Raw genomic sequence first — 10,976 nt, forward strand, 5'->3', positions numbered from 1 at the left:
GCCTGCCCGTCACCCGTGGGTCAGTGGACACAGCCAGTTCCACACAGGGCCCTACTTGCCCATCAGCCGTAGGTGAGTGGACACTGCCAGTTCCACACAGCGCCCTACCAGCCTGTCACCCGTGGGTCAGGGGACATAGCCAGTTCCACACAGCGCCCAACCTGCCTCTCTACCACGGGTGAGTGGACAGCGCCAGTTCCACACCGTGCCCTGCCTCCCCGTATCCCGTGGGTGAGTGGACACTGCCAGTTCTACACAGCGCCCTACCTGCCCATCAACCATCGGTGATTGGACACTGCCAGTTCCACACAGCACCCTACCTGCCTGTCACCCGTGGGTCAGGGGACACAGCCAGTTCCACACAGCGCCCAACCTGCCTCTCTACCATGGATGAGTGAACAGTTCCAGTTCCACACCGTGCCCTGCCTGCCCGTCTCCCGTGGGTGAATGGACACTGCCAGTTCCACACAGCGCCCTACCTGCCCGTCACCCGTGGGTCTGTGGACACAGCCAGTTCCCCACAGTCCCCTACCTGCCCGTCAACCGTCTTTGTGTGGACATTGCCAGTTCCACACTGCGCCATGACAGCCCGTGTCCCGTGTGTGAGTGGACTCAGCCAGTTCAACACAGTGACCTGCCTGCCTGTGTCCCGTGGGTGAGTGGACACTGCTAGTTCCACACAGCGCCCTACTAGCCTGTCACCCATGGGTCAGTGGACAGAACCAATTCCACACAGCGCCCTACCTGCCATCATCCGTGGGTGAGTGACACTGCCAGTTCAACACAGCCCCCTGCCTGCCCGTCCCGCGTGGGTGAGTGGACGAAGCCAGTTCCACACAGTGCCTTACCTACCCATCACCCGTGGGTCAGTGGACACAGCCCATCCCACAGAGCACCCTACCTTCCTCTCTACAATGGGTGAGTGGACAGCGCCACTTTCACACCGCACCCTGCCTGCCCGTCTCCCGTGGGTGAGTGGACACTGCCAGTTCCATACAGTGCCCTACCTGCCCATAACCGGTGTGTCAGTAGACACAGCGAGTTCCACACAGCGCCCTACCTGCCCGTCAGCCGTGGGTGAGTGGACACTGCCAGTTCCACACCGCACCCTGCCTGCCCGTGTCCTGTGGGTAGTGGACACTGCCAGTACAAAACAGCGCCCTGCCTGCCCGTCTCCCGTGGGTGAGTGGACACAGCCAGTTCCACACAGTGCCTTACCTACCTGTCACCCGTGGGTCAATGGACACAGCCCGGCCCACAGCGAGCCCTACCTGCCTCTCTACCACGGTGAGTGGACAGCGCCTCTTCCACATAGTGCCCTGCTTGTCCGTTTCCCGTCGTTGATTGGACACTGCCAGTACAAAACAGCGCCCTGCCTGCCCGTCTCCCGTGGGTGAGTGGACACTGCCAGTTCCACACAGCGCCCTACCTGCCCGTCACCCATGGGTCAGTGGACACAGCCAGTTCCACACAGCGCCCCACCTGCCCGTCACACGTGGGAGTGTGGACACTGCCAGATCCACACCACGCCCTGCCTGCCCGTGTCTCGTGGGTGAGTGGACACTGCCAGAACAAAACAGCGCCCTGCCTGCCCGTCCCCCGTGGGTGAGTGGACAAAGCCAGTTCCACACAGTGCTTTACCTACCCGTCACCCGTGTGTCCGTGGACACAGCCCGTCCCACAGAGCGCCCTACCTGCCACTCTATCATGGGTGAGTGGACAGCGCCAGTTCCACACCGAGCCCTGCCTGCCCGTCTCCCGTGGGTGATTGGACACTGCCAGTTGAACACAGCACCCTGCCTGCCCGTCTCCCGTGTGTGAATGGACACTGCTACTTCCACAGAGCGCCCTACCTGCCTGTCACCCGTGGGTCAGTGGACACAGCCAGTTCCACACAGCGCCCTACCTGCCCGTCAGCCGTGGGTGAGTGGACACTGCCAGTTCCACACCGCGCCCTGCCTGCCCGTGTCCCATTGGTGAGTGGACACTGCCAGTAAAAAACAGCGCCCTGCCTGCCCGTCTCCCGTGTGTGAGTGGACACAGCCAGTTCAACACAGCGATCTGCCTGCCCGTCTCCCATGGGTGAGTGGACACTGCCAGTTCCACACCGCGCCCTACCGGCCTGTCACCCGTGGGTCAGTGGACAGAGCCAGTTCCACACAGCGCCCTACCTGCCCGTCACCCGTGGGTCAGTGGACTCAGCCTGTCCCACAGAGCGCCCCACCTGCCTCTCTACCATTTGTGAGTGGACAGCGCCTGTTCCATATTGCGCCCTGCCTGCCCGTCTCCCATCGGTGAGTGGACACAGCCAGGTCAACACAGTGACTTGCCTGCCCGTCTCCCGTGGGTGAGTGGACACTGCCAGTTCAACACATCTCCCTGCCTGCCCGTCTCCCGTGTGTGAGTGGACACAGCCAGTTCAACACAGCGACCTGCCTGCCTGTCTCCCGTGGGTCAGTGGACACAGCCCGTCCCACAGGGCACACTACCTGCCTCTCTACCATGGGTGAGTGGACAGCGCCACTTCCACACCGCGCCCTGCCTCCCCGTATCCCGTGGGTGAGTGGACACTGCCAGTTCCACACAGCGCCCTACCTGCCCAGCAACCGTGGGTGAGTGGACACTGCCAGTTCCACACAGCACCCTACCTGCCTGTCACCCGTGGGTCCGGGGACACAGCCAGTTCCACACAGCGCCCAACCTGCCTCTCTACCATGGGTGAGTGGACAGCGCCAGTTCCACACCGTGCCCTGCCTGCCCATCTCCCGTGGGTGAGTAGACACTGCCAGTTCCACACAGCGCCCTACCTGCCCGTCACCCGTGGGTCTGTGGACACAGCCAGTTCCCCACAGTGCCCTACCTGCCCGTCAACTGTCTTTGAGTGTACATTGCCAGTTCCACACCGCGCCCTGACTGCCTGTGTCCCGTGTGTGAGTGGACACAGCCAGGTGAACACAGTGACCTGCCTGCCCGTCTCCCGTGGGTGAGTGGACTCTGCCAGTTCAACACAGCGCCCTGCCTGCCCGTCTCCCATGTGTGAGCGGACACAGCCAGTTCAACACAACGACCTGCCTGCCCGTCTCCCGTCGGTGAGTGGACAAAGCCAGTTCCACACAGTGCCTTACCTACCCGTCACCTGTGGGTCAGTGGACACAGCCCGTCCCACAGGGCGCACTACCTGCCTCTCTACCATGGGTGAGTGGACAGCGCCAGTTCCACACTGCGCCCTGCCTGCCCCTCTCCCGTGGGTGAGTGGACACTGCCAGTTCCACACAGCGCCCTACCTGCCCGTCACCTGTGGGTCATTGGACACAGCCAGTTCCACACAGCACCCTACCTTCCTGTCACCTGAGGGTCAGTGGACATGGCCAGTTCCACATAGCACCCTACATGCCCGTCAGCCGTGGGTGAGTGGAAACTGCCAGTTCCACACCACGCCCTGCCTGCCCGTGTCCCGTGGGTGAGTGGACACTGCCAGTACAAAACAGCGCCCTGCCTGCCCGTCTCCCGTGGGAGTGTGGACACGACAAGATCCACACTGCGCTCTGCCAGCCCATCTCCCGTGGGTGAGTGGACACAGCCAGTTCCACACTGCGCCCTGCCTGCCCATCTCCTGTGCGTGAGTGGACAAGCCAGATCCACAGAGCGCCCTGCCTGCCCGTCTACCGTGAGTGGCCACAGCCAGTTCCACACAGTGCCCTGCCTGACCGTATCCCTTGGGTGTTTGGAGAGAGCCAGATCCACACAGCGCCCAACCTGCCCATCTCCAGTGGTTGTGTGGACACAATCAGATCCACACAGAGCTCTGCCTGCCCGTAACCCATGGGTGAGTGGAAACAGTCAGATCCAAACTGCACCCTGCCTGCCCATCTCCTGTGGGTGAGTAGACATAGTCAGATCAACACTGCGCCCTGCCTGCCCGTCTACAGTGGGTGTGTGGACACGGCCACATCCAGACTGCCCCCTGCCTGACCGTCTCCTGAGGGTGTGTGGACAAGCCAGATCCACACTGCGCCCTGCCTGTCCATTTCCCGTGGGTGTTTGGACACGACAAATCTACACTGCGTCCTGCCAGATCATCTCCCGTGGGTGAGTGGACACAGCCAGATCCACACTGCGCCCTGCGTGCCCGTCTCCCGTGGGAGTGTGGACACGACAAGATCCACACTGCGCTCTGCCAGCCCATCTCCCGTGGGTGAGTGGACACAGCCAGTTCCACACTGCGCCCTACCTGCCTGTCACCCGTCGGTCAGTGGTCACAGTCAGTTCCACACAGCGCCCTAGCTGCCGGTCACCCGTGGGTCAGTGGACACAGCCCGTTCCACAGAGCGCCCTACCTGCCTCTCTACCATGGGTGAGTGGACAGGGCCTGTTCCACATTGCGCCCTGCCTGCCCGTCTCCCGTCGGTGAGTGGACACAGCCAGTTCCACACAGCGCCCTATCTGCCCGTCTCCCTTGGGTCAGTGGACACAGCCAGTTCAACTCAGTGACCTGCCTGCCCGTCTCCCGTGGGTAAGTGGACACTGGCATTTCCAAACAGCGCCCTGCCTGCCCGTGTCCCATGGGTGAGTGGACACTGCCAGTACAAAACGGCGCCCTGCCTGCCCGTTCCCCGTGGGTGAGTGGACAAAGCCAGTTCCACACAGTGCCTTACCGACCGGTCACCCGTGGGTCAGTGGACACAGCCCGTCCCACAGAGCGCCCTACCTTCCTCTCTACCATGGGTGAGTGGACACTGCCAGATCCACACTGCGCCCTGCCTGCCCGTCTCCCGTGGGTGAGTGGACACAGCCAGTTCCACCCAGCGCCCTATCTGCCCGTCTCCCTTGGGTCAGTGGACACAGCCAGGTCAACACAGTGACCTGCCTACCCGTCTCCTGTGGGTGAGTGGACACTGCCAGTTCCACACTGCGCCTGCCTGCCAGTATACCGTGCGTGAGTGGACACAGCCAGGTCAACACAGTGACCTGCCTGCACGGATCCCGTGGTTGAGTGGACACTGCCAGTTCCACACAGCGCCCTATCTGCCCGTCTGCCGTGGGTCAGTGGACACAGCCAGGTCAACACAGTGACCTGCCTGCCCGTCTCCTATGGGTGAGTGGACAATGCCAGTTCAGAACAGCACCCTGCCTGCCCGTATTCCGTGTGTGACTGGACACAGCCAGTTCCTAAGAGCGCCCTACGTGCCCGTCACCCGTGGGCAGTGGACACAGCCAGTTCCACACAGCGCCCTACCTGCCCGACAACCGTGGGTGAGTGGACACTGCCAGTTCCACACAGCGCCCTACCTGCCTGTCACCCGTGGGTCAGTGGACACAGCCAGTTCCACACAGCGCACTGCCTGCCCGTCTCCCGTGTGTGAGTGGACACAGCCAGTTCCAAACAGCGCACTACCTGCCCGTCACCCGTGGGACAGTGGACACAGCCAGTTCCACACAGCGCCCTACCTGCCCGTCAGCCGTGGGTGAGTGGACACTGCCAGTTCTACATCACGCCCTACCTCCCCGTGTCCCGTGGGTGAGTGGACAAAGCCAGTTCCACACAGTGCCTTACCGACCCGTCACCCGTGGGTCAGTGGACACAGCCCGTCCCACAGAGCGCCCTACATGCCTCTCTACCATGGGTGAGTGGACAGCGCCAGTTCCACACCGTGCCCTGCCTGCCCGTCTCCCGTGGGTGAGTGGACACTGCCAGTTCCACATAGCGCCCTACCTGCCCGTCACCCGTGGGTCTGTGGACACAGCCAGTTCCACATAGCGCCCTACCTGCCCGTCAACCGTCGGTGAGTGGACACTGCCAGTTCCACACTGCGCCCTAACGGCCCGTGTCCTGTGCGTGAGTGGACACAGCCAGGTCAACACAGTGACCTGCCTGCCCGTCTCCCGTGTGTGAGTGGACACAGCCAGTTCAACAGAGTGACGTGCCTGCCTGTCTCCCGTGGGTGAGTGGACACAGCCAGGTCAACACAGTGACCGGCCTGCCTGTCTCCCGTGGGTGAGTGGACACTGCCAGTACAAAACAGCGCCCTGCCTGTCCATCCCCCGTGGGTGAGTGCACAAATCCAGTTCCACACAGTGCCTTACCTCCCCGTTACCCGTGGGTCAGTGGACACAGCCTGTCCCACAGAGCGCCCTACCTGCCTCTCTACCATGGGTGAGTGGACAGCGCCTGTTCCACATTGCGCCCTGCCTGCACGTCTCCCGTGGGTGAGTGGACACAGCCAGTTCCACACAGCGCCCTATATGCCCGTCTCCCGTGCGTCAGTGGACACAGCCAGGTCAACACAGTGACCAGCCTACCCGTCTCCCGTGGGTGAGTGGACACAGCCAGTTCCACAGAGCGCCCTACCTGCCCTTCAACTGTGGGTGAGTGGACACAGCCAGGTCAACACAGTGACCTGCCTGCCCGTCTACCGTAGGTGAGTGGACACTGCCAGTTCCACACCGCGCCCTGCCTGCCCGTGTCCCGTGGGTGAGTGGAGACTGCCAGTCCAACACAGCGCCCTGCGTGCCCGTCTTTCCTGGGTGAGTGGACACAGTAAGGTCCACTCAGCCCCCTACCTGCCCGTCACCCGTGGGTCAGTGGACACAGCTCGTCCCACAGAGTGCCCTACCTTCCTCTGTTCCATGGGTGAGTGGACAGCGCATGTTCCACAATGTGCCCTGCCTGCCCGTCTCCCGTGTGTGAGTGGACACAGCCAGTTCAACACAGTGACCTGCATGCCCGTCCCCCGTGGGTGAGTGGACAAAGCCAGTTCCACACAGTGCCTTACCTACCCGTCACCCGTGGGTCAGTGGACACAGCCCGTCCCACAGAGCGCCCTACCTGCCTCTCTACCATGGGTGAGTGGACAGCGCCAGTTCCACACCGCGCCCTGCCTGCCCGTATCCCGTGGGTGAGTGGACCTGCCAGTACCACACAGCGCCCTACCAGCCCGTCACCCATGGGAAAGTGGACACTGCCAGTTCCACACAGCGCCCAACCTGCCCGTGAACCGTGGGTGAGTGTACCCTGCCAGTTCCACAAAGCGACCTACCTGCCTGTCACGCATGGGTCAGGGGACACAGCCAGTTCCACACAGCGTCCTACCTGCCCGTCAACTGTGGGTGAGTGGACACTGCCAGTTCCACACCGTGCCCTGCCTGCCCGTGTCCCGTGGGTGAGTGGACACAGCCAGGTCAACACAGTGACCTGCCTGCCCGTCTCCCGTGGGTGAGTGGACACTGCCAGTTCAACACAGCGCCCTGCATGCCCGTCTCCCGTGTGTGAGTGGACACAGCCAGTCCAACACAGCGCCTTGTCTGCCCATCTTGCGTGGGTGAGTGGACAAAGCCAGTTCCACACAGTGCCTTACCTACCCGTCACCCGTGGGTCAGTGGACACAGCCCGTCCCACAGAGCGCCCTATCTGCCTCTCTACCATGGGTGAGTGGACAGCGCCTGTTCCACATTGCGCCCTGCCTGCCCGTCTCCCGTCGGTGAGTGGACACAGCCAGTTACACACAGCGCCCTATCTGCCCGTCTCCCGTGGGTCAGTGGACACAGCCAGGTCAACACTGTGACCTGCCTGTCCGTCTTCCGTGGGTGAGTGGACATTGCCAGTTCCACACCATGCCCTGCCTGCCCATGACCCGTGGGTGAGTGGACACTGCCAGTACAAAACAGCGCCCTGCCTGTTCGTCCCCCGTGGGTGAGTGGACAAAGCCAGTTAAACACAGTGCCTTATCTACCTGTCACCCGTGGGTCAGTGGACACAGCCCGTCCCACAGAGCGCCCTACCTTCCTCTCTACCATGGGTGAGTGGACAGCGCCAGCTCCACACCATGCCCTGCCGGCCCGACTCCCGTGGGTGAGTGGACACTTCCAGTACCACATAGCGCCCTACCTGCCCATCACCCGTGGGTCAGTGGACACAGCCAGTTCCACACAGCGCCCTACCTACCCGTCAACCGTGGGTGAGTGGAAACTGCCAGTTCCACACCGCGCCCTGCCTGCCCGTGTCCCGTGCGTGAGTGGACACAGCCAGATCTACACAGTGACCTGCCTGCCAGTCTCCCGTAGGTGAGTGGACACTGCCAGTTCCAGACAGCACCCTGCCTGCCCGTCACCTGTGGGTCAGTGGTCACAGCCAGTTCCACACAGTGCCCTACCTGCCCGTCAGCTGTGGGTGAGTGGACACTGCCAGTTCCACACCACGCCCTGCCTGCCCATTTCCCGTGGGTGAGTGGACACTGCCAGTAAAAAACAGCGCCATGCCTGCCCGTTCCCCGTGGGTGTGTGGACAAAGCCACTTCCACACAGTGCCTTACCTACCCGTCACCCGTGTGTCAGTGGACACAGCCCGTCCCACAGAGCGCCCTACCTGCCTCTCTACCATGGGTGAGTGGACAGCGCCAGATCCACACCGTGCCCTGCCAGCCCGTCTCCCGTGGGTGAGTGGACAAGGCCAGTTCCACACAGCGCCCTACCTGCCCATCACCCATGGGTCTGTGGACACAGCCAGTTCCACACAGCACCCTACCTGCCCGTCAACCGTCGGTGAGTGGACACTGCCAGTTCCACACCGCGCCCTGACTGCTCGTGTCCCGTGGGTGAGTGGACACAGCCAGGTAAACACATTGACCTGCCTGCCCGTCTCTCGTGAGTGAGTGGACACTGCCAGTTCAACACAGCGCCCTGCCTGACTGTCTCCCGTGTGTGAGTGGACACAGCCAGTTCAACACAGTGACCTGCCTGCCCGTCTCCCATGGGTGAGTGGACACTGCCAGTTCCACACAGCGCCCTACCTGCCTGTCACCCGTGGGTGAGTGGACACAGCCAATTCCACACAGCGCACTGCCTGCCCGTCTCCCGTGTGTGAGTGGACTCAGCCAGTTCAAAACAGTGCCCTGCCTGCCCGTCTCCCGTGTGTGAGTGGACACAGCCAGTTCCAAACAGCGCACTACCTGCCCGTCACCCGTGGGACAGTGGACACAGCCAGTTCCACACAGCGCCCTACCTGCCCGTCAACCGTGGGTGAGTGGACACTGCCAGTTCTACATCACGCCCTACCTCCCCGTGTCCCGTGGGTGAGTGGACAAAGCCAGTTCCACACAGTGCCTTACCGACCCGTCACCCGTGGGTCAGTGGACACAGCCCGACCCACAGAGCGCCCTACCTGCCTCTCTACCATGGGTGAGTGGACAGCGCCAGTTCCACACCGTGCCCTGCCTGCCCGTCTCCCGTGGGTGAGTGGACACTGCCAGTTCCACATAGCGCCGTACCTGCCCGTCACCCGTGGGTCTGTGGACACAGCCAGTTCCACATAGCGCCCTACCTGCCCGTCAACCGTCGGTGAGTGGACACTGCCAGTTCCACACCGCGCCCTAACGGCCCGTGTCCTGTGCGTGAGTGGACACAGCCAGGTCAACACAGTGACCTGCCTGCCCGTCTCCCGTGTGTGAGTGGACACAGCCAGTTCAACAGAGTGACGTGCCTGCCTGTCTCCCGTGGGTGAGTGGACACAGCCAGGTCAACACAGTGACCGGCCTGCCCGTCTCCCGTGGGTGAGTGGACACTGCCAGTACAAAACAGCGCCCTGCCTGTCCATCCCCCGTGGGTGAGTGGACAAAGCCAGTTCCACACAGTGCCTTACCTCCCCGTTACCCGTGGGTCAGTGGACACAGCCCGTCCCACAGAGCGCCCTACCTGCCTCTCTACCATGGGTGAGTGGACAGCGCCTGTTCCACATTGCGCCCTGCCTGCACGTCTCCCGTGGGTGAGTGGACACAGCCAGTTCCACACAGCACCCTATATGACCGTCTCCCGTGCGTCAGTGGACACAGCCAGGTCAACACAGTGACCAGCATGCCCGTCTCCCGTGGGTGAGTGGACACAGCCAGTTCCACACAGCACCCCACCTGCCCTTCAACTGTGGGTGAGTGGACAGCACCAGTTCCACACCGTGCCCTGCCTGCCCATCTCCCGTGGGAGAGTGGACACTGCCAGTTCCAGACAGCGCCCTACCTGCCCATCATCCGTGGTCAATGGACACAGCAAGTTCCACACAGCGCCCTACCTGCGCATCAACCGTGGGTGAGTGGACACTGCCAGTTCCACACAGCACCCTACCTGCCTGTCAAACGTGGGTGAGTGGACATTGCCAGTTCCACACAGCGCCCTACCTGCCCGACAACCGTGGTGAGTGGACACTGCCAATTCCACACAGCGCCCTACCTGCCTGTCACCCGTGGGTCAGTGGACACAGCCAGTTCCACACAGTGCCCTACCTGCCCGTCACCCGTTCGTCAGTGGACACAGCCCGTCCCACAGAGCGCCCTATCTGCCTCTCTACCATGGGTGAGTGGACAGCGCCTGTTCCACATTGTGCCCTGCATGTCCGTTTCTCGTTGGTGAGTGGACACTGCCAGTTAAACACAGCGACCTGCCTGCCCGTCTCCCGTGGGTGAGTGGACACTGCCAGTTCCACACAGCGTCCTGCCTGCCCTTCACCCGTGGGTCAGTGGACACAGCCAGTTCCACACAGCGCCCTACCTGCCCGTCAAACGTCGGTTAGTGGACACTGCCAGTTCCACACCACGCTCTGAATGCTCGTGTCCCGTGGGTGAGTGGACACTGCCAGTTCAACACAGCGCTCTGTCTGTCCGTGTCCCGTGTGTGAGTGGACACAGCCAGTTCAACACAGCGACCTGCCTGCCTGTCTCCCGTGGGTGAGTGGACACTGCCAGTTCCACACAGCGCCCTACCTGCCCGTCACCCGTGGGTCAGTGGACACAGCCCGTCCCACAGAGTGCCCTACCTGCCTCTCTACCATGGGTGAGTGGACAGCGCCTGTTCCACATTGCGCCCTGCCTGCCCGTCTCCCGTCGGTGAGTGGACACAGCCAGTTCCACACAGCGCCCTATCTGCCCGTCTCCCGTGGGTCAGTGGACACAGCCAGGTAAACACAGTGACCTGCCTGCCCGTCTCCCCTGGGT

Source organism: Microcebus murinus, chromosome 23, assembly GCF_040939455.1.
Source record: "Microcebus murinus isolate Inina chromosome 23, M.murinus_Inina_mat1.0, whole genome shotgun sequence".
NCBI lineage: Eukaryota > Metazoa > Chordata > Mammalia > Primates > Cheirogaleidae > Microcebus > Microcebus murinus.